Genomic DNA, 21088 nt, shown 5'->3' with positions numbered 1-21088 from the left:
CCTCCCTCCTCTTCAGCAGCCTCAGAAGGGGGGGGGGAGCCACACCAACAGTACAGGCCGGAGGATGCAGGTTCTTTGACTTCACCTCCAGCAATCAAAACAAACAAACAAAAAAAAAAAAAACAGAATCACAAAAAGAAAAAAAAGAGAGAGACACTAGGGGAATTGCTGACTATGGAATCCCACAGAAAACACGCAGGACAATGGAAGATGCAGTATGTGGATTGTTGGCAGAGTACGTGTTTGAGAAAGGAAGGCTTCAGAGTTGGGAAACGCAAGTTGAAACCACAGAGGTGAGTTATCTGGAATTTTTTTTTCCTTCTATTTCCCAAGTCCCCCTCCCAGATACTAAATGGGGCTGGTGTACATTCCTAGGCATAGTGGGATTCTGAAATAAATATATATTTGGATTTCAAATTTTCCTGTTTGGGCATCCTCTCTCTATGAGGCACTTAAAAGGCTAAGGGACAGAGTGGGAAGAGACTCCATGCGTGATGAAGGCTTTCCAGCTCCTAAAGCAGAGGCTACCCTCCTCCCCAGAACGGGCTGCCTGACACAGAACAGCCACTTATTTGTTCATGAGTGAGACAGCATGGCACTGGGAGTCCCCATGCAGATGATTGGCAACTGGCGAAGGCCTGTAGCTTATTTCTCAAAAGTTGGACATAGTGACCAAGGGCTGGCGCTCATGTTTACATGCTGTGGCAGCTGCTGTCCTTCTCATAAAGGAGGCATGCTGATTTTCTACGGGAGTGCAGGTAACAGTCCGGTGCTGGAGCAAAAAGGGGGGCCCTCTGACTTTACTTCTGGTTAACCTGAAGCCACGACTCATTCTGAGTATGTGTTTGAGCTCTGCCACCTTTTTGCCACCATTTGCCTAAAAGTAGACTCATATGGTTGAGGCACAAGCCCTTCCACCTGAGACTTCACCCGTGCCCTCACATTGGCCCAGGGCCGGGAAAATAAATTTTTACAGACTCCCACTGTGCTTTTAGGGTGTTGCCTGTTTTTGGGGAACTTTGGAGAAATAGGGACTTCAGGACAGTAGGAGAAGAGGAAAGAGAGGTATGATTGGCGGTGATGAAGTGCAAGAGAAATGCAAAGGAAGAAAATTTGAAGATAGAATAGGTTAGGTTGGTAGATACTGTAAGAGATAGCAAGCAGAATTGCCGGGAACGTTCAGACCCCCCTCCTTGCTTCTCCAGATGCACAAAGTGGAGCTGGAGAGACAAGGGGGGTTGATTTCATACCAGGAATGGCCTGCTTGTTTTACCAGGATTGTTACATAGGCACTTTCTGTGGGAATTCCTTAGACACACATGTGAAAATTACTGCATTACTTGATAATCTGTGTTCTTGGACATCTGGACAATTGAAACTGTACCATCTGCATGAAAATTTGTTGAAAATACTTACTTACACACTGAAATGTTTCTGAAAAGGAACTACAGTACTTTTAAGATTGACAAAGGAGATTTCCAAGGGGGGTTGGGGAAGATTAGCTTAACTATTTGCTTGGAGTTTCTCATTTGCAGGGGAAAAAAAAAAGGTTGAAGGGATCGCTGCCCCCCCCAGTGGATGGAAAACAGACAGAGGTTGGAAGATCTTCGTCGTTACACCACAGAGCAAAGAAATTTAGTGCTGTAATAAAAATGATAGGATTTCTTTTCCTTGCATATGTATCATCCTGATGGGAATTGTGCTTTTGTTTTAAAGTTTAACTGCTTGTATTATTTCTAAGTTTACTCTCTGTGAAATATGTTTTTGCAACTGCTTTTTACCAGTCCTGGCTTCCTGACTTTTCCAATTTCATCCTTTCAAAATCTGTTATGTCTTTACTTGTTGCTTCTGCAATTTGTGGTTTAGAGTTTAAATTCCGCCATCTTATTGTTGTCAGAATTTAAAAAGGGGGGAGTGAAGGCTGCCCATTCTGGGGTTAACAAATAAGCATTTTATTATTATTGTATCTCACTCCATGCACCGCTTTTATTCCCATTGCTTCTTCCACAACGCAGCAATTGTATTTAGTTTCAATACAACTTAATTATTGTAACGTCTTGCACATGAATACTTGTGTAACTTTATGTATCTGAATGTATCTGTATCCGAATGGGTCTGTATTAGAAACTGCTTTTATTGTAGACTGACCCTGACTTAGATCTCTTCTGACTCTTGCCACAATCACACCAGGGTGCTAACTTTACAAACACACCCTTGCATATCAAAACACATAGTGCCTCAATGGCCTTCCATCTGCTAGCTGAGAGATATCGCCCCAAGGAGCAGAACACAATACTTTCACTTCCCAAAACAACAGGCCTGCTCAGAGGGCAATTAAGGAGATAATTGGCACCCTTGGTATGCGTAGGGAGGAAGCTAAGGCACTTCCATTTTGACACCAAGGGAAGAGCTGTTACTTGAAGGCCATATACGAGATGTAACAATAAACAAAACGACAGAGATAAAACGAATATCTGGGTACTGTCAAATCAGACACATAGTCGCCATCTGAGTAATTCATAACCTTAAGGCCAAGGGGGCATGCGTATCATATGCACATTCAAGTATAGCCAATAAGTCAGACCCACAGAACATTTAGGGCCAATGGCCATAGAGATCCAAAGTTTCGGGTTCAGGACACCAATCAGAATCTAACTGTTTATGGCCCTTTGTGTGTATTCCTATAAAACATCAATGCACCCTTGTTTCGGGGCTCTTCTCTGCTTTTAAGAGATTGGGCCCTAGCTGTGTAATTTAATAAATAATTGGCATTCTATACAGCTGGTTGTCTCGTGTCTTAGTCTGCTGCCTCTGCCGGAGAATCAACCCGATTTTCAGGGTTAACATGAGTCTCCCTTTGGAAGGAGAGAAACACAATCCGGGTCGGTCTGAGAGCCTGAACTCCCTGCTCGTTTGTCTCCTTTTCTCTTCAACTATTTGTGAACAGACTCTGTTGACGGGGACTCTTGTGTCTCGTCTGAGTCTTTCCTTGAGAAGCTCCGCCATTTTCCTCTTTCCAGCGTTCAACGCCCCCCCCCCCCCGTTGTTCCTGCCTTTCCCTCTCGGCCATTTTCCTCCTCTTTGGAGCCTTTGTACCCTTCAACGACCCCCCCCCCCCCGCCTTGTTCCTGCAGGAGGGGGAAGAGTGGGAACATAGAGCTACGAAGGCGAAGAAAGAGCCCCTCCCTTTGACGCCCTTTGAACGGGAGCAGGAAGAGGCGGGGATCCTGCAGCGCCTCCCTCTTCCCCTTTGGCCCAAGAAAGGCGCCTGGAGGAGAGAAGCGGGGCTTTTGGGGCGCCTCCCGGATCGGGACCTGGACGGAGGTGGGCGCTGGATTGGGGGGGTAGATCGGGGGGGGCAGAGATTTGCCGCCGGTCTCGGGGGCGGTGGGGCCGTCTTCTCTAGGCATTTCCGATTGGTGCCCCGTTGTGGTTTGTCTTTCTTGACCTTCGTGCAAGGCAGTCTTTTCCTCTGGGTCTCCTCTGCAGGAAAGGGGAGGGGAATTCAAAGGGGAGAGAGGATCTCCAAACCCCCTGGAAGGTCCTAGGGCTTCAATATCGTGTGTGTGTGTGTGTGTGTGTGTGTGTGTGTGTGTGTGTGTGTGTGTGTGTGTGTGTGTGTGTGTGTGTGTGTGTGTGTGTGTGTGTGTGTGTGTGTGTGTGTGTGTTTTGGGGGGGTTAAGGAGCCCCTGCCTTCCCTTGAATCCTGCGATGGATGGAAACAAAGGAACGGGAGAGAAAGTAACTTCCCTTCCATCTCTCCCCACCCCCCCGCCTCCCTCTAATGACGGAGGACAACCCCCTTCCCTCCCTTAAAGAAAAAAAAGTCCCAGAAGGGGTGGAGAGGCAAAGGGGGCTGCGATGAGGGGCAGGAGGGAGGTGGAGGACTTGGGGGGGACGGGGAGGAGAAATGGGGTTTGCGAGGCAAGGGGGTCGTCCCTGCATTTTCCTTCTGAGGGGGAACATCTTGCACTTTTGCACACGCTGTGTCTCTCTCTCTCTCACACTCTGTGTGTGTGTATGTGTGTGTGTGTGTGTGTGTGTGTGTGTGTGTGTGTGTATTCCTGGATTAACTGGCAGAGAGGAGGGCTAATTCAATCCCTCTCAAGACTAGATCCTGAGATGAGGATCAACTGCAGGACGACGACTCCTCCAAACCCCTGCTTGGCAGCTTCCTTGTGTTGCTTCTTTTCTGAAAGGCAGGCAGGAGAGAAACAAGAGAGAAGGGGGTGGATTTTCCTTCCAGGGATGTTTCCTAGCGGAGGCTGAAAGGGGAGATCTCCCCAGGAAGGGTCTCCTGGTGGATGTTCTTCTTCTTCCTGCAGGGCCAAAACTGTTCTGGTCTTTGGGTCCTGAAGGCACAATTCAGGGCCATCAGCTGTGCAAAAGACCTGCCCCTCACTCCTGCTTCCTAGGGATTCCCCTTCCTGCCTCCAGTTCGTGGCCCTCCATGGGGTGAAGCAAAGGGGGCTTTGGAAAGATGCTGAAGGAGCTCCAGTCCTTCCACATGGAGGGCAAGAGGAAAGAAGGGCTGAAGGCAACCCAGCCTCTCCTTCTTGGGCATTTCCTCTCCTGGCAGGTCTTTTGTAGAGTGAATGGCTCTAAAGGATCCATTCCAGAGAAAGTGGTCGTGAAATGCTTTCTTTTACAGCAGGGGCAGCTCACACCAAGAACCCCTCCCTTGGTTGCCACCTTTCCAACCCCTACGAGGTTTAGAGTGAGCTCAGAGGGAAGAGCGAAGCCTAAACAAGGTTGGGGGTTGGAAGAAAACACGCCAGAAAAGTCCTGAAATCTGAACTGTGCCCGCCTTGGGTTGGCAAACCCACGACACAGGGCCCTTGGCATGGAGGGCACAGAGGCTGAGGAGCCCCTTTGGAGACGCCCCCTTCCTTGGGATCCTTGAGGGGACAAAAAATAACGAATGTTCCCCTGAGAACAGAAGGCCTGGAGCAACCATCAGTCCCCTACATCACACAGGCTCTGGTGTTTTCTAGATGTTGATTTTGTGTTTAAAAAATTTACATGAGTAGCCTTGGGCCCTTTTAAAGCAGAATGGTGGGGTAAAAATATTTTAAATAAATACTGGGGAAAATACACTGTTGTTTGCTGGTGCTTTCATCGCAGGTCCTGTTGCTCTCCGGTTCCCTGCTGTTGCCCCCACCTCACTGGGACGGGGGGGAGCTTTTATCTCAGAGCCCAGCAATAGATGCTCCTTCCTTCCTTCCTTCCTTCCTTCCTTCCTTCCTTCCTTCCTTCCTTCCTTCCTTCCTTCCTTCCTTCCTTCCTTCCTTCCTTCGGTTTCTTTTTTCGCTCCCTGTCTGTTCTTCTTGTTCTGTTGCCTGAAGAAGAGAGACAGAGAAAGATGGGGATGTGACCCCCTTCAACATCAACATGACGAAGGCACATCTGCCAAGGAAATATTTTTGATATGCTTTATCCATGAAGCCTCCAGGCTGATGTTTTTCTTTTTCTTTTCTCCTAGGAAGGGGTGAGACTGAGCCGAGTTGTCTTTGCTGTTTTGGGACCAGAAAGAAAGAACCAAACCCCGGATCCCTCCACCGTTTGCAAGGTAAGTGAGATTTCAAGAGGTGGCTTAAGTAGCCTTGCCACACACTCTCTCTCCTCTCAGTATCCCTGGCCAAGCAGGGATTTGAATCCAGCTCTCCTGGTTGCCAGTCTGGTACTCCATCCACGACACCACACTTCCTCTTTGAACATTTGTAAAATGTTCCTGTTTGACGGTATGTTTTTCTTTGCATTTTATTTAAGTGGGTTTTTTAAAAGATCTCACTCCTGCTGACTTCAACCTCATGGTCACCAACGGCAGGTCCTCTTCAGAAGAGGCAGACCTTGGTCATCCTGATTTGGGGTGTGGGGATTCCCCTTCAAGGCTCCCTTCTTGTTCCCCCTGAACAGACAAGCCAGACTGGGGAATTGTGCTTTGCACCATCCACCTCTAATTTGGACTCTTAGGATAATTGATTAACAGATAAAGTCATTTCTGTTCCCACCTTCTCCTTCAGTGGGAATATTAAGGGGACAATAGACTAAGGCTGAACCTAAACAAGACGGGGGGTCCTCCAACTGGGAGCCCCTGATGTCCGTGCTTTGTGTTGTTCCCAGTGCACACTGGGCATTCTTCTGGACACAACGCTGTCAATGGAGAACCAGAAAGTTCCTGTGGTCCAATCCACTTCCCTCTTAAACGATCTGCTAACTTCCCTGCATGGATGCAATTGTCACTCCCCAGATTGGTCCATGCACAGATAGTCTCAAGCCTTCCTGGAGCAGATGGCCACACATTCAACAGGGGAAGATGCAGTAGTAATGGGAGATTTCATCTATCCCGGTATATGATGGTTGTTAGACTCTGCCAAGAGCACAAGGTCCAACAAATTCCTTTCTGGGCTTGCAGGGAATTTCATGGTCCAGAAAGGCAACAAGGGGAACAGCTATTTTAGATCTCATCTTCGCCAACAGGGACCACCTTGTTAATGAGGATGAAGTGGTGGGAACCGTAGGTGGGAGTGACCACCCTCTCTTGGAAGTCGTTACACAGTGGGAAGGGGAAGCGAAGTGTAATCACACATGCATTCTAGACTTCATGAAAGCCAATTTTTGTAAATTTTGGAAATTATTGGCTAAAATTCCATGGACAGAGGCACTAAAGGAGAGGGGAGTTCTGGACGGATGGGAATTTTTTCGGACAGATAATGACTCTGACAAGCTATCCCATTTTCAGCCCATATCAACCTTATATGTGCAACAACATAATTACTACCGTGCTTCCCCGAAAATAAGACAGGGTCTTATATTAACTTTTGCTCCAAAAAACCCATTAGGGCTTATTTTCAGGTGTTGTTTTTTCTGTACAAAGATCTACATTCATTCAAATACAGTTATGTCATCTTCTGGTTGCTGTACAAGGGCGGAGGGCGGGGTTTTCACTTAACTACGGTTTATTTTTGAGTTGTACTCTCTGGGGACAGTCCTCCAAGAAGGATCAGAGCCAGGCAAGCGCCAGGCTACCGATTCCTAGCTGAGAGAGCCTCCCCAGGAGCATATCGTGGTTGACTGTATCGAAGGCAGCTGAGATGTCAAGGAGGACCAACAAGGACATTTTGCCCCCATCGGCTCCCTCAATAGGTCATCCAACAGTGTGACCAGTGCCGTTTCTGTACCATAGCGCGGCCGGAAGGCCGACTGAAAGGGATCCAGGGCATTGGTTTTGTCCAAGAGCGTCTGAAGCTGGTCTGCCACCACCCTCTCCACCAGTTTACTAAGGATGGAAACATTGACAGTGGGCCTATAATTGCCAATATCGTCCGCCGCCAAATTTGGTTTCTTCCTAATGGGCCTAATAAGTGTCTCCTCGAGGGCAAGGGAAGCCTTGCGCTCCTGAGAAGACCCATTAATTATTTCAGTGGAAAATTCTGTTGTTACTGGCCTGGCTGTTTTGATTAGCCAGGCTGGGCAAGGGTCAAGGGAGAAGGAGGAGGTGGCCCGACAGCGATCAAGTACCTTGTCCACCAAATCTGGTGTCGCAGGTTGAAAGGAGAATTACCGGCAAGGCAGAGTGCTGGACATCTCTGTAAGGCAGATTGCTGTCTGAATTCGGACTTTTTCCAGCTCTCCTTCACTGCAAGCCCTACTCTCCTGTAAAGCTTGCCTCCCCTTTCCACTGCTGGGGGGGTCTGGTGACCCAGAGTTTACTCAAGGGTCCCTAGAGTCCTGGGAATTCCCTTTGCTATCGCTGCCGTAGCTCTGCATTGCCCCTTTTTTCTGAATAAATTCTAACTGCATTGGTTCTTCCTTCATGATCCTCATCAACCCAGCATAGACCTGGGTTGACCCACAGTTCAAATTGATGGGTGTCTGGACTGTAACAGGGTGCTCGACCCAGGCGGGGGCTCGAACTGGTCTTGCAAGGGGGAACCTGGTCTGTTCCCAAAAGGAGTGGCCGTGAGGAAGGCAGAATAGGCTTCTGCAGAAAGAAGAAAACAAGCTTGCTTTGTGATGATTATAGAAAGAGTTGGGATCCTTAGCTCTCGGTCTCTGGTTGGCTGGGAACCCCCATGACGGCGGATCGGTATTTGCTGCAGCCTGTTTCATGAAACCAGGAAACTCGGTTGAAGGAAATGTGGTCTGGTGTCTGTTATCTGAAAAGGTCCGCTACCCAAGGGGTTGGGGAGAACGTCCCACCTACACCTCCAACACGCCCCTCCCCATCCCTCCTGTAGAGTTTATGGTTTGGGATTGCAGCATCCCTGTGGTTCTCTGAATCCCACCACTATATCAATCTTATATCTTCCCTCCAACTGTTCCAGCTCTCTCATCTTTCCTGAGACGCTTCGGGCATTTGCCTAAAAGCACCTACATTGGGGTCCCACACAAAGTGCTGCTTGTTTGCTTCTCCTTCCAGTGGACCAACAACCCCATCCCATCACTCTGTGTGTGTTTAGTCGTTTAGTCGTGTCCGACTCTTCGTGACCCCATGGACCAGAGCACGCCAGGCCCTCCTGTCTTCTACTGCCTCCCGGAGTTGTGTCAGGTTCATGTTGGTTGCTTCGCAGACACTGTCCAGCCATCTCATCCTCGGTCGTCCCCTTCTCCTCTTGCCATCACACTTTCCCAACATCAGGGTCTTTTCCAGGGAGTCTTTTCTTCTCATTAGATGGCCAAAATATTGGAGCCTCAGCTTCAGGATCTGTCCTTCCAGTGAGCACTCAGGGCTGATTTCCTTTAGAACTGATAGGTTTGTTCTCCTTTCAGTCCAGGGGATTCTCAAGAGCCTCCTCCAGCACCACAATTCAAAGGCATCAATTCTTCGGCGGTCTGCTTTCTTTATGGTCCAGCTCTCACTTCCATACATCACGACAGGAAAAACCATAGCTTTGACTATTCGGACTTTTGTTGGCAAGGTGATGTCTCTGCTTTTCAAGATGCTGTCCAGATTTGTCATCGCTTTCCTCCCAAGAAGAAGGCGCCTTTTAATTTCAGGGCTGCTGTCTCCATCTGCAGTGATCATGGAGCCCAGGAAGATAAAATTTGACACTGCCTCCATATCTTCCCCTTCTATTTCCCAGGAGGTGATGGGACCAGTGGCCATGATCTTAGTTTTTTTGATGTTGAGTTTCAGACCGTTTTTTGCACTCTCCTCTTTCACTCTCATTACAAGGTTCTTTAATTCCTCCTCACTTTCTGCCATCAGAGTGGTATCATCTGCATATCAGAGGTTGTTGATATTTCTTCCCGCAATCTTAATTCCAGCTTGGGATTCCTCCAGTCCAGCCTTCCGCATGATGTATTCTGCATATAAGTTAAATAAGCAGGGTGACAATATACAGCCTTGCCGTACTCCTTTCCCAATTTTGAACCACTCAGTTGTTCCATGACCAGTTCTAACTGTTGCTTCCTGTCCCACATATAGGTTTCTCAAGAGACAGATAAAGTGGTCAGGCACTCCCATTTCTTTAAGAACTTGCCATAGTTTGCTGTGGTCCACGCAGTCAAAGGCTTTCGCATAGTCAATGAAGCAGAAGTAGATATTTTTCTGGAACTCTCTGGCTTTCTCCATAATCCAGCGCAAGTTAGCAATTTGGTCTCGAGTTCCTCTGCCTCTTCGGAATCCAGCTTGTACTTCTGGGAGTTCTCGGTCCACATACTGCTGAAGCCTACCTTGTAGGATTTTGAGCATAACCTTGCTAGCGTGCGAAATGAGTGCAATTGTACGGTAGTTGGAGCATTCTTTGGCACTGCCTTTCTTTGGGATTGGGATGTAGACTGATCTTTTCCAATCCTCTGGCCACTGTTGAGTTTTCCAAACTTGCTGGCATATTGAATGTAGCACCTTAACAGCATCATCTTTCAAGATTTTAAATAGTTCAACTGGAATGCCATCACCTCCACTGGCCTTGTTGTTAGCCAGGCTTTCTAAGGCCCACTTGACTTGGCTCTCCAGGATATCTGGCTCAAGATCAGCAACTACATTGTCTGGGTTGTCTGGGATATCCAAATCTTTCTGATATAATTCCTCTGTGTATTCTTGCCACCTCTTCTTGACGTCTTCTGCTTCTGTTAGGTCCCTCCCATTGTTGTCTTTTATCATGTTCATCTTTGCGCAAAATGTTCCTCTAGTATGGCCAATTTTCCTGAACAGATCTCTGGTCTTTCCTTTTCTGTTATCTTCCTCTATTTCTTTGCATTGTTCATTTAAGAAGGCCCTCTTGTCTCTCTTTGCTATTCTTTGGAAGTCTGAATTCAAGTTTCTGTAACTTTCCCTATCTCCCTTGCATTTTGCTTCCCTTCTCCTCTCTGCTATTTCTAAGGCCTCGTTGGACAGCCACTTTGCTTTCTTGCATTTCCTTTTCTTTGGGATGGTTTTCGTTGCTGCCTCCTGGACAATGTTACGAGCCTCTATCCAGAGTTCTTCAGGCACTCTGTCCACCAAATCTAGTTCCTTAAATCTGTTCTTTACTTCCACTGTGTATTCATAAGGGATTTGGTTTAGATTATACCTGAGTGGCCCAGTGGTTTTTCCTAATCTCTTCAGTCTAAGCTTGAATTTTGCTATGAGAAGCTGATGATCAGAACCGCAGTCAGCTCCAGGTCTTGTTTTTGCTGACTGTATAGAGCTTCTCCATCTTTGGCTGCAGAGAATATAATCAATCTGATTTCGATATTGCCCATCTGGTGATTTCCATGTATAGAGTCGCCTCTTGTGTTGTTGGAAAAGAGTGTTTGTGATGACCAGCTTATTCTCTTGACAAAACTCTATTAGCCTTTGTCCTGCTTTGTTCTGAACTCCAAGGCCAAACTTCCCTGTTGTTCCTTTTATCTCTTGGCTCCCTACTTTAGTATTCCAGTCCCCTAGAATGAGAAGAACATCTTTCTTTGGTGTCATTTCTAGAAGGTGTTGTAAATCTTCATAGAATTGTTCAATTTCAGTCTCCTCAGCAATGCTGGTTGTTGCATAAACTTGGATTATTGTGATGTTGAATGGTCTGCTTTGGATTCGTATTGACATCATTCTATCATTTTTGAGATTGTATCCCATTACAGCTTTTCCCACTCTTTTGTTGACTATGAGGGCTACTCCATTCCTTCTACGGGATTCTTGTCCACAATAGTAGATATGATAATCATCTGAGCTGAATTCGCCCATTCCTGTCCATTTTAGTTCACTGATGCCCAGGATGTCGATGTTTATTCTTGCCATCTCCTGTTTGACCACCTCCAGCTTCCCAATGTTCATAGATCTTACATTCCAGGTTCCTATGCAGTATTTTTCTTTGCAGCATTGGATTTTCCTTTCACTTCCAGGCACGTCCACAGCTGAGCGTCCTTTCGGCTTTGGCCCAACCACTTCATTAGCTCTGGAGCTACTTATACTTGTCCTCCGCTCTTCCTCAGTAACATGTTGGACGCCTTCCGACCTGAGGGGCCCATCTTCCAGCGTCATATCTTTTAGCCTTTTGTTTCTGATCATGGGGCGTTCTTGGCAAAGATACTGGAGTGGCTTGCCATTTCCTACTCCAGGTGGATTGCGTTTAGTCGGAACTCTCCACTATGTCCTGTCCGTCTTGGGTGTCCCTGCACGGCATAGCCCATAGTTTCTCTGAGTTACTCAAGCCCCTTCGCCACGACAAGGCAGCAACCAATCACTCTCCCAGTCCTAATTCCTACATTATCATCACTTTCTAGTTCTCTAGCATCTCCACCCTCATTCCATAGGGAGGAGGAGTCCCAAAATGAATGCTGCTCATCTCCTGTCAGCTTTCCTCCAGGATTCTGTTTTAAAACTATTCTGCCAACTTTTCAATGTTATGTGGCAGCAGTCTGGTTCCGTATTCATTCATAAAAGCCCATCCCTCTTGTACAAACCTGGGAGTGAAGGGCCCTCCTGTCTTCTATTGCCACCCAGAGTTTGGTCAAATTTATGTTGATTGTTTCAGTGACACTGTCCATCCTACTATCATCCATTTCTCCTCCTGCCTTCACACTTTCCCAACATCAGAGTCTTTTCCAGGGAGATTTCTCTTCTCATGAGATGGCCAAAGTACTGGAGCCTCAGCTTCAGGCTCTGTCCTTCCAGTGAGCACTCGGGGTTGATTTCCTTTAGAACTGATAGGTTTGATCTCTTTGCAGTCCAGGGGATTCTCAAAAGTCTCCTCCAGCACAACAATTCAAAAGGATAAATTCTTCAGCAGTCAGCCTTCTTTTATGGTCCAGCTCTCACTTCCATACATCGCTAATGGAAAAACCATAGCTTTAACTATGCGGACCTTTGTTGGCAAGGTGATGTCTCTGCTTTTAAAGATGCTGTCTAGGTTTCTCATCACTTTCCTTCCAAGAAGCAGGCGTCTTTTAATTTTGTGGCTCCTGTCACTATCTGCAGTGATCATGGAGACCAAGAAAGTAAAATCTTTCACTGCCTCCCTATCTTCCTCTTTCATTTGCCTAGGGATGATGGGACCAATGGCCATGATCTTGGTTTGTTTGTTTTTTGATGTTGAGCTTCAGACCATTTTTGCTCTCTCCTAATTCCATATTCCATTTTAACTGTTGCTTCCTGTACCATATATAGATTTCTCAGGAGGTAGATAAGATGGTGAGGAACTCCCATTTTTTAAAAAAACTTGCCATAGTTTGCCATGGTCCACACAGTCAAAGTCTTTTGCGTAGTCAATGAAGCAGAAGTAGATGTTGTTCTGGAACTCTCTGCCTTTATCCATGTTCCAGCGCATGTTAGCAATTTGGTCGCTAGTTTCTCTGCCCCTTCCAAATCCAGCTTGTATTTCTGGGAGTTATCGGTCCACATACTGCTAAAGCCTGCCTTGTAGGATTTTGAGTACAACCTTCTTAGCGTGTGAAATGAGTGCAATTGTACAGTAGTTGGAGCATTCTTTAGCACTGCCATTTTTTGGTATTGGGATGTAGACTGATCTTTTCCAATCCTCTGGGCACTGTTGAGTTTTCCAAACTTGCTGGCATATTGAGTGTAGCACTTTAACAGCATCATCCTATCATTTCAGATTTTAAATAGTTCAGCTGGAATGCCATCACATCCACTGGCCTTATTAGCCACCCTTTCTAAGGCCAACTGGACTTCGCTCCCCAGGATGTCTGGATCAAGGTCAGCAACCACATCATCTGGGTTGTCCGAGAGACCCAAATATTTCTAATATAATTCCTAGTGTATTCTTGCCACCTCTTCTTGATGTCTTCCGCTTCTGTTAGGTCCTTCCCATTTTTGTCCTTTATCATGTCCATCTTTGCACAAAAGGTTCTTTTAATATCTCCAATTTTCTTGAACAGATCTCTGGCTTTTCCCTTTCTATTCTTATCCTCTATTTCTTTGCACTGTTTGTTTAAGAAGCCCCTCTTGTCTCTCCTTGCTATTCTTTGGAATATGCCACAGTTTCACTAAGCTGCCACCAACCATTCCCTGTAAGGAGTCACACAGACCAGGAATGGATTTTTAACAAATAAAGGAACAAGGTTTATTTAAATAACACACAGGGAAAATAAAATGATCAAGTGAATAAGATACAGTAATGTGGCTTAGTCTCAATCATACATACACCAGTTTGGTTCATACAGAACACCTTTAAATAAAGCACAGACCCTGAACCTATCAGTTCTGGCTACCCATAAAGACACCTGAACCTATCAGGTAGGTACTGACTGACACACAGTAGTACCCTGTCTGACACACAGACTCCCACACCAGCTTCTTCTTCTCCTCCACACAAACTCCACATATATATACAGTACAGCCCCTCCTCCTGATGTCCCGCCTTCCACTCCCCATAGGATGGAACTTTCCCTCCAACCCATGACAGACAGGTAACATCAGTGCTGTATGTAACACCTCCCCTTTTTATAAGTTGTTTTGTAGGGGGAAAGCTAAAGTGCTTTTCTCCAAAAAACAACCTGGATCCAAAACATACAAAAACAGTTATACAATAACATACAATACCATACTTACTCTAGGATAAACATATCAATTAGGCATTTAAACATTTACCATTTACAATACATCAAGTTACCTTTATTCATACAAACCAAGCATGTTTAATAAACAAGTACATTTAACCTTTGGTCACCAAAATATATACATAGTCCATGTTTCTTCGCCGTCTTCATTCTTCGGGTCTTCTTGACAAGGCGTCAGCAACACAGTTCACTGACCCTCTGACCACCTTCACTTCAAAGTCATAGTCTTGCAGGTTTAAAGCCCACCTCCTAAGTTTACTATTGTGGGTTTTCATTGTCTTTAACCATTGCAGTGGTGAATGGTCAGTGCACAGAATAAAATGTCTTCCCCAGATGTAAGGCTTGGCCTTCTGGATCGCGTAGACTATGGCCAGGCACTCCTTTTCCACGGTTGCCAAATGTCTCTCACCTTTCTGGAGTTTCCTACTCAGGTAGGACACTGGATGCTGGTCACCATTCTCATCCTCCTGGCAAAGAACTGCTCCTACCCTGCTGTTAGACGCATCGGTGTAGATGATGAACTCCCGGTCGAAGTCTGGAGCACGCAGCACTGGATAGTTGATGAGGGCCTCCTTCAACCTCTGGAACGCCTCCTCACAGTCGCTGGTCCACGGGATGCGGTCATCAGTCTTCTTCCGCGTCAGATCGGTCAGCGGAGTCGCTATCTCGCTAAACCTCGGGATGAACTTTCTGTAGTAGCCCACCAACCCAAGAAATGATTTGACTTTTTTCTTGGTGTTGGGTCTGGGCCAATCACGAACTGCTTCTATCTTGGCCTCTAGGGGTTTGATCACTCCTCCCCCTACTATGTGACCCAAGTATTTTATTTCTGGGCTACCCAGCTGCAGTTTGTTCTCTTTGCAGAGCCTAGGCCAAAGCACTTCCTCCCCTGGGTTAAAGTGCCTCTCCCTGGCTTTCTGGTCATCCCAAGCTTTCTTTCTGACCTTTTGAGCTTGCAGGGTCTCTGCTGCTAGCTCCAGGTTTCTCTTTAGGTCATTCCTTAAAGAGTCTATATATGTCACAACGTCTTGTGGGTCATCCTGGGTGATCTGCTCCCAATCTTGCTTGATTAAATCAAGGGGCCCTTTCACCCTTCTCCCAAACAAAAGTTCAAACGGACTGAACCTGGTACTGGCTTGTGGCACTGATCGATAAGCAAACAAAAGGGATTGCAGCTTCTGGTCCCAATTGTTTGGATTCTCCGCCAAGTAAGCCCTAATCATGCGCATCAGAGTCCCATTAAACTTCTCCGTTAACCCATTACTTTCAGGGTGATAGGCAGTGGTTTCCTTGTGTTTAATTCCACAGATTTGCCATAACCGTTTCATGAGCTTCGATGTAAACGACGCGCCCAAATCTGTGATTATTTCTGAGGCAAATCCCATCCTGGACATATACCCCACCAAGGCATCTGCCACTGTGTTAGTTTCAATGTTAGTCAAGGGTGTGGCTTCAGGGTACCTCGTGGCATGGTCCACAATGGTGAGAATGAACCTGTTCCCCCTCTTTGTGGCCTTGGGCAAAGGTCCCACAATATCCACCCCTATACATTTGAACGGAGTGTCAATCACAGGCAAAGGGCACAACTTTGCTTTGGTCCTGTCACGGTTATTCCCCTGCCTCTGACACACATCACATTGTTTACAGAACTCCTTGATCTGCTTCCCTATTTCAGGCCAGTAAAAATTCTGTGTGATTCTCTGCTGTGTTTTGTTCACCCCTAAGTGAGCAGCAAACATGTCAGAGTGCCCCCTTTTTAAGATCATGGGGCGATACTTTTCAGGTACCACTAGCTGACTTCTGATCCCATCTCCCCCTTTTGAGATATTCATCAGGGTCTCTCTATATAAAATTCCCTTTTTCTCTCGAAATCTCACTGGGGTTTCAGGTGTTAGCTGGGCGTCTGTCACCTGTTCAAAACACTTTTGGAGAGTGGCGTCTGCCTTTTGCTCTTGGCCAAATCGGCTGTCTGTGGTTAAGTTTTCCACCACAGCTTCGGAACTCCCCTCTGCTTCCGTCTCGGGCTCAACAGTACCCCCCTGAACTGTCCCCGTGGTGGCTTGTGAGCGTGTAATCACTACCACCCGTTTCACATGTTCAGCCAGGTCATTTCCCACGAGCACGGCTGCTGGCAGAGTCGATGAAATCGCTAGCCACCAAACTCCCCTCCAGCCTTGAAAGCTCACAGGTACCTCAGCTACTGGCAGTGAGATCACCTGCCCCTCAATCCCTGCCACCTTTAGGCTCTCATTCGGGATTATATACTCCCTAGGAATAATATCTGGATGGCACAGGGTCACCTGGGAACAAGTATCCCTTAGCCCCCTATACTGATGGTCAAGTATTCCTACGTCCACCCCTGCGGTTTCAAACAATTGTGAATCTGTCCTCACTAGTAAGCAGCGCTTGACCTCCACCAGAGGACCATTTTCCCCAGCCTGATCAGCAGATGTAACTGTTCCAGATTGAGTAGCCATGGTAACAGGCTCCCTCAATGGCAAGGAGCTTTGCTCTGTCTGGACACAGAACACAGCTTTTGGCTTGGTTCCACTCAAATCATGAGGCAAATTTCCCTTTAGCTGCTTTAATTTCTCACACTCTGAGATTAGATGGCCCTTTCCTTGACAGAAATAACATTTTCTGCTGTATTTTGAGTCTTTTTCATCTGGTTTTGGTTTTCCCTCCAAAATATGAGGTCTTTGTGGTTTCATATCTGAGGGCTTCCCTTCAACATGGGCCCCTCCCCCTTGCTGGTTTTTCCCTGGTCCCTGAGAGTACTTGCTGTAGGTTTCTTTGGGTTTACCTACAGATTTCCCCTCAGCACCTAAGGGCTTTCTATTTGGGAAATAAAATCTGCGATCTCTGCCGCTTCTGCCACAGATTTAGGTTTACTTTCCCTCACATGGAACTTTAGTTCCCCATGCAGGACTGAATAAAACTGTTCCAGCGCTATCAGGTCTTTGAGCTGCTGGAAGGTCTCTGTCCCCTCCTGAGACAGCCATTTCTCTAGCAGCCTCACCAGTTGGGCCCCCACTTGGGTAAAAGTCTGCTCTGGTTTCTTTGTGAGTGACCTGAATCTTTGCCTCAGCTGTTCAGCAGTTATCCCATGTCTGGCAAACACCAGTTTTTTAAACTCAGCGAAGTCTTTCAACAGTTCCACTGGCATTTCTGCATAGACTTCTGCCAGGCTGCCACTGATTAAAGATCGCATAATGGTCATCTTCTCAGTTTCCCTTACTGAGAAGTCCACAAACGCTCTTTCCACGAGGGAAAAGAACACCTCAGGGCAATCTCCCTTTTGGTACACAGGGAATTTCTTCAGGTCAGTTTTAGACAATTGGCCCACCTCAGAATCTCTATTGTTATTATTGTTCTGGTTCATCATTTCCAATTTTCTTAACTCAAACGCCATCCTTTCTTTTTCCAGAGCGATTTTCTCTCTCTCCCTCTCCATTTCAAATTGTCTTTGTTTCTCTCTTTCCCTTTGCTCCATCTCCCTCACCCTCAGTTCATGCTGTTGGGCTAGGAGCATTTTTCTGAGTTCTGGGTTCTGTTCTCCCGTGCTCTCATCCTGCACTGAGCCAAATTCTTCCTCAGAACCTTGGTCTTCCTGTGGGTCTCTCACTTCACCCATTTCTGCCATTTGGCTTCGAGTCAAGGGCATAATCCCCCCCCCCAGAACAGGCTGCTTTCAAATGTCAAGCCTCAAAATAAAATAACCACTTTTTTTTTCTTTTGCCTCAGAACCAGCCTTCTATAGATTGCTGCTGTTCTTTCAGCACTAACTTGCAATTGTTGCCAGCCAGAGTCTACCCCCCTCTGCTAGGCCTCTCAGCAGACAAGCTAGATCACTGCTACTTCACTCAGCTTTGCCTCAGCTTTTTCCCGCCAAAACAGGTTGCCTCAGAGCTCCCTAATCTAGTCCCCAATCTGAGGTTACACGTTCTTCCACTAGCGCACCTCCCCGTGAGGTACGCCTAGAAGATTACCTACGCGCTCTCAGATTGTCCCTGACTAGACCCCCCTTGCTCTGGGCACACTTGCCAAGGTTTTGCTGGACCACTGGACAACTGGACCAGTCGTATCCCACACGCTGGACACCAATCAATGTGACAACCCCAGACCTACTGGGATATGCCACAGTTTCACTAAGCTGCCACCAACCATTCCCTGTAAGGAGTCACACAGACCAGGAATGGATTTTTAACAAATAAAGGAATAAGGTTTATTTAAATAACACACAGGGAAAATAAAATGATCAAGTGAATAAGATACAGTAACGTGGCTTAGTCTTCATCATACATACACCAGTTTGGTTCACACAGAACACCTTTAAATAAAGCACAGACTCTGAACCTATCAGTTCTGGCTACCCATAAAGACACCTGAACCTATCAGGTAGGTACTGACTGACACACAGTAGTACCCTGTCTGACACACAGACTCCCACACCAGCTTCTTCTTCCCAGCTTCTTCTTCTCTTCCACACAAACTCCACATATATATACAGTACAGCCCCTCCTCCTGATGTCCCGCCTTCCACTCCCCATAGGATGGAACTTTCCCTCCAACCCATGACAGACAGGTAACATCAGTGCTGTATGTAACAGTCAGCATTCCATTTTCTGTAACTTTCCTAATCTCCCTTGCATTTTCTTTCCTTCTCTGCTATTTGTTAGGCCTTGTTGGACAGCCACTTTGCTTTCTTGCATTTCTTTTTCTATGGGATGGTTTTTGTTGCTGCCTCCTGTACAATGTTATGAGCCTCCATTCATAGTTCTTCAGCCACTCTGTCCACCCAGTCTAGTTCCTTACATCTCTTCTTCACTTCCACTGTGTATTCATAAAGACTTTGGTTTAGATCATACCTGACTAGCCCAGTAGTTTTCCTACTTTCTTCAGTTTAAGCTTGAATTTTGCTATAAGAAGCTGATGATCAGAGCCACAGATCAGTCTTTGATCGGAGAACATAATCAATCTGATTTCGGTATTGCCCATTTGGCGAGGTCCATGTGTAGAGTCTCCTCTTGAGTTGTTGGAAAAGAGCGCTTGTGATGTTTAGCTTGTTCTCTTGACAAAACTCTATTATACTTTGCCCTGCCTCGCTTTGAACTCCCAGGGCCAAACTTACCTGTTGTTCCTTTTCTCTCTTGACTCTCTATTTTAGCATTCCAGTCCCCTATAATGAGAAGAACATCTTTCTTTGGTGTCAGTTCAAGAATGTGTTGTAAGTCTTTATAGAATTCGTCAATTTCAACCTCTTCAGTATTGGTGGTTGGTGCATAAACTTCAATTACTGTGATGTTGAAAGGTCTGCCTTGGATTTGTATTCAAATCATTCTATTATTTTTCAAATTATATCCCAGTACAGCTTTTCCCACTCTTTTGTTGACTATGAGGGCCACTCCATTCCTTCTACGGGATTCTTGCCCACAATAGTAGATATGATAATTGTCTGAATTGAATTCGCCCATTCCCATCCATTTTGGTTTACTGACCCCCAGGATGTCAATTTTTATTCTTGCCATCTCCTTTTTGACCACATCCAGCTTACTGAGGTTCATAGATCTTACATTCCAGGTTCTTATGCAGCATTTTTCTTTGCAGCATCGGACTTTCCTTTCCCTTCCAGGCACGTCCTCAGCTGAGCGTCCTTTCTGCTTTGGCCCAACCACTTCATTAGCTCTGGAGCTACTTGTCCTTGTCCTCCGCTCTTCCTTTTTAAAAAATTATTATCATATTTATTTATCTAAGGGTACAAAAGGGAAAAGGGGAGTGGAAGAAAAGGGAAGGGGTTTGGGTTGGGGAGAATAGGATAGGAGAACACAACACATGCCATCATCCAATCACATCATATTCCAAAGAAAAAACAGTTCTACTTTCAGCTTTTTTTGTAGCTCTTTTGCCCCCTTACTATCCACTTGCAACTTTATTTGAGTTTATATCTACTGAATATGCCAGCGTACAAGATGACTTTTGGGGCCCCCAAAACATGGCTCCATGTGGGGGGGTCGTCTTGTACACCGGGTGCACTTGGGCCAGGAAGGAGCCACTGCCGAGTGAGTGATGTGGGGCGCACTGGCCGGGGATTAAGGCAGGCAGGTGGGTGGGATGGAGGGAGGGAGGGAAGCACAGCCTGCCATGCTCGCCCACCACCCCATGCTGCTGATCTAGTGGCGCGCGTGCTCTCTGCCACCTGCCTGGTTCCTTTTCCTCCTCCTCTCCCTGCCACCGGGGAGGAAGGCAGGTGGGCAGGCAGGGAGGGCCACGCATGCTCGCCGCCACCCGCCCGGTTCCTTTTCCTCCTCCTCCTCCCCCTGCCGCCACCCCCCAAGCCTCTTCCTCGCCCCCCTCTTTTTTGGGGGTTGTCTTGTACAGCTGGACGTGTTGTACGACAGCATATACGGTATGTTATTCCGACACTGTCTGAGACCCATCTCCATTTGTATGGTAAATCCCATTCTTCAATTTTCTTTTGGCTTAGACAGCTATTAAACACATCTGAATTGTTATCTGTTTCTATCTCATTCCATACTTTCTCAGTAGACTCTTCTTGTTTGAATGACTCTGCTTTCTTCCAATTTTTGGAAGAGGAAGATGAATCCAACACAACCATCAATTTTTCAATCTCACATTTTCTGACTGCAGTAATTGAATAAATCACTGGATAATTCTTTACCCCCTCTATATTGCTTGATACCTTACTCGATAGAGGCTGTTCTGGAGTTGCTACATTTTTACTTGGCTATGATTCAGGATCTGATGATTTCTCTTTCATCAGATTTTCTATCTGATTAAAATGTTCATTTATTTATTTATTTATTTATTTATTTATTTATTTATTTATTTATTTATTTATTTATTTATTTATTTATTTATTTATTTATTTATTTACTTATTTATTTATTTAATATCCCGCCTATCAAATCAATTAAGATTACTCTAGGCGGCTTACAACAGCAAAAACAAACAATATAATTAAAAGCAATTTTACATAGGGAAACTTACAGCAAGATGGGACAGAACCAGGGAGTGGAAGGAAAGGGGGTATCAGGAACTGACAAAGGGGAAGGCCTGCTGAAACATCAAT

General features: G+C 46.1%; 1 protein-coding gene across 16 annotated transcripts in view; it reads left to right on the top strand.

Moving 5' to 3' along the window:
• Positions 1–21088, top strand: part of LOC110071056 (uncharacterized) — a 157237-nt gene that overhangs the window by 96886 nt on the left and 39263 nt on the right. Inside the window, exons 1-2 of one of the 16 annotated variants that reach the window (XM_078387606.1) lie at positions 2986–3324; positions 5483–5569. The exons of 11 other annotated variants lie outside the window; for them this stretch is intronic. The gene's annotated coding sequence lies outside the window, so the exon portion shown is untranslated. Of the gene's footprint in view, positions 1–2985; positions 3325–5482; positions 5570–21088 lie in introns of those variants that run through there. 4 more of the 16 variants (XM_078387609.1, XM_078387603.1, XM_078387608.1 and 1 more) reach the window with 4 other exon arrangements.

This window comes from Pogona vitticeps, chromosome 2 (genome assembly GCF_051106095.1).
Source record: "Pogona vitticeps strain Pit_001003342236 chromosome 2, PviZW2.1, whole genome shotgun sequence".
Lineage (NCBI taxonomy): Eukaryota > Metazoa > Chordata > Lepidosauria > Squamata > Agamidae > Pogona > Pogona vitticeps.
Note: the sequence above shows the minus strand (reverse complement) of the source record. Positions and strands in the feature narration are given on the sequence as shown.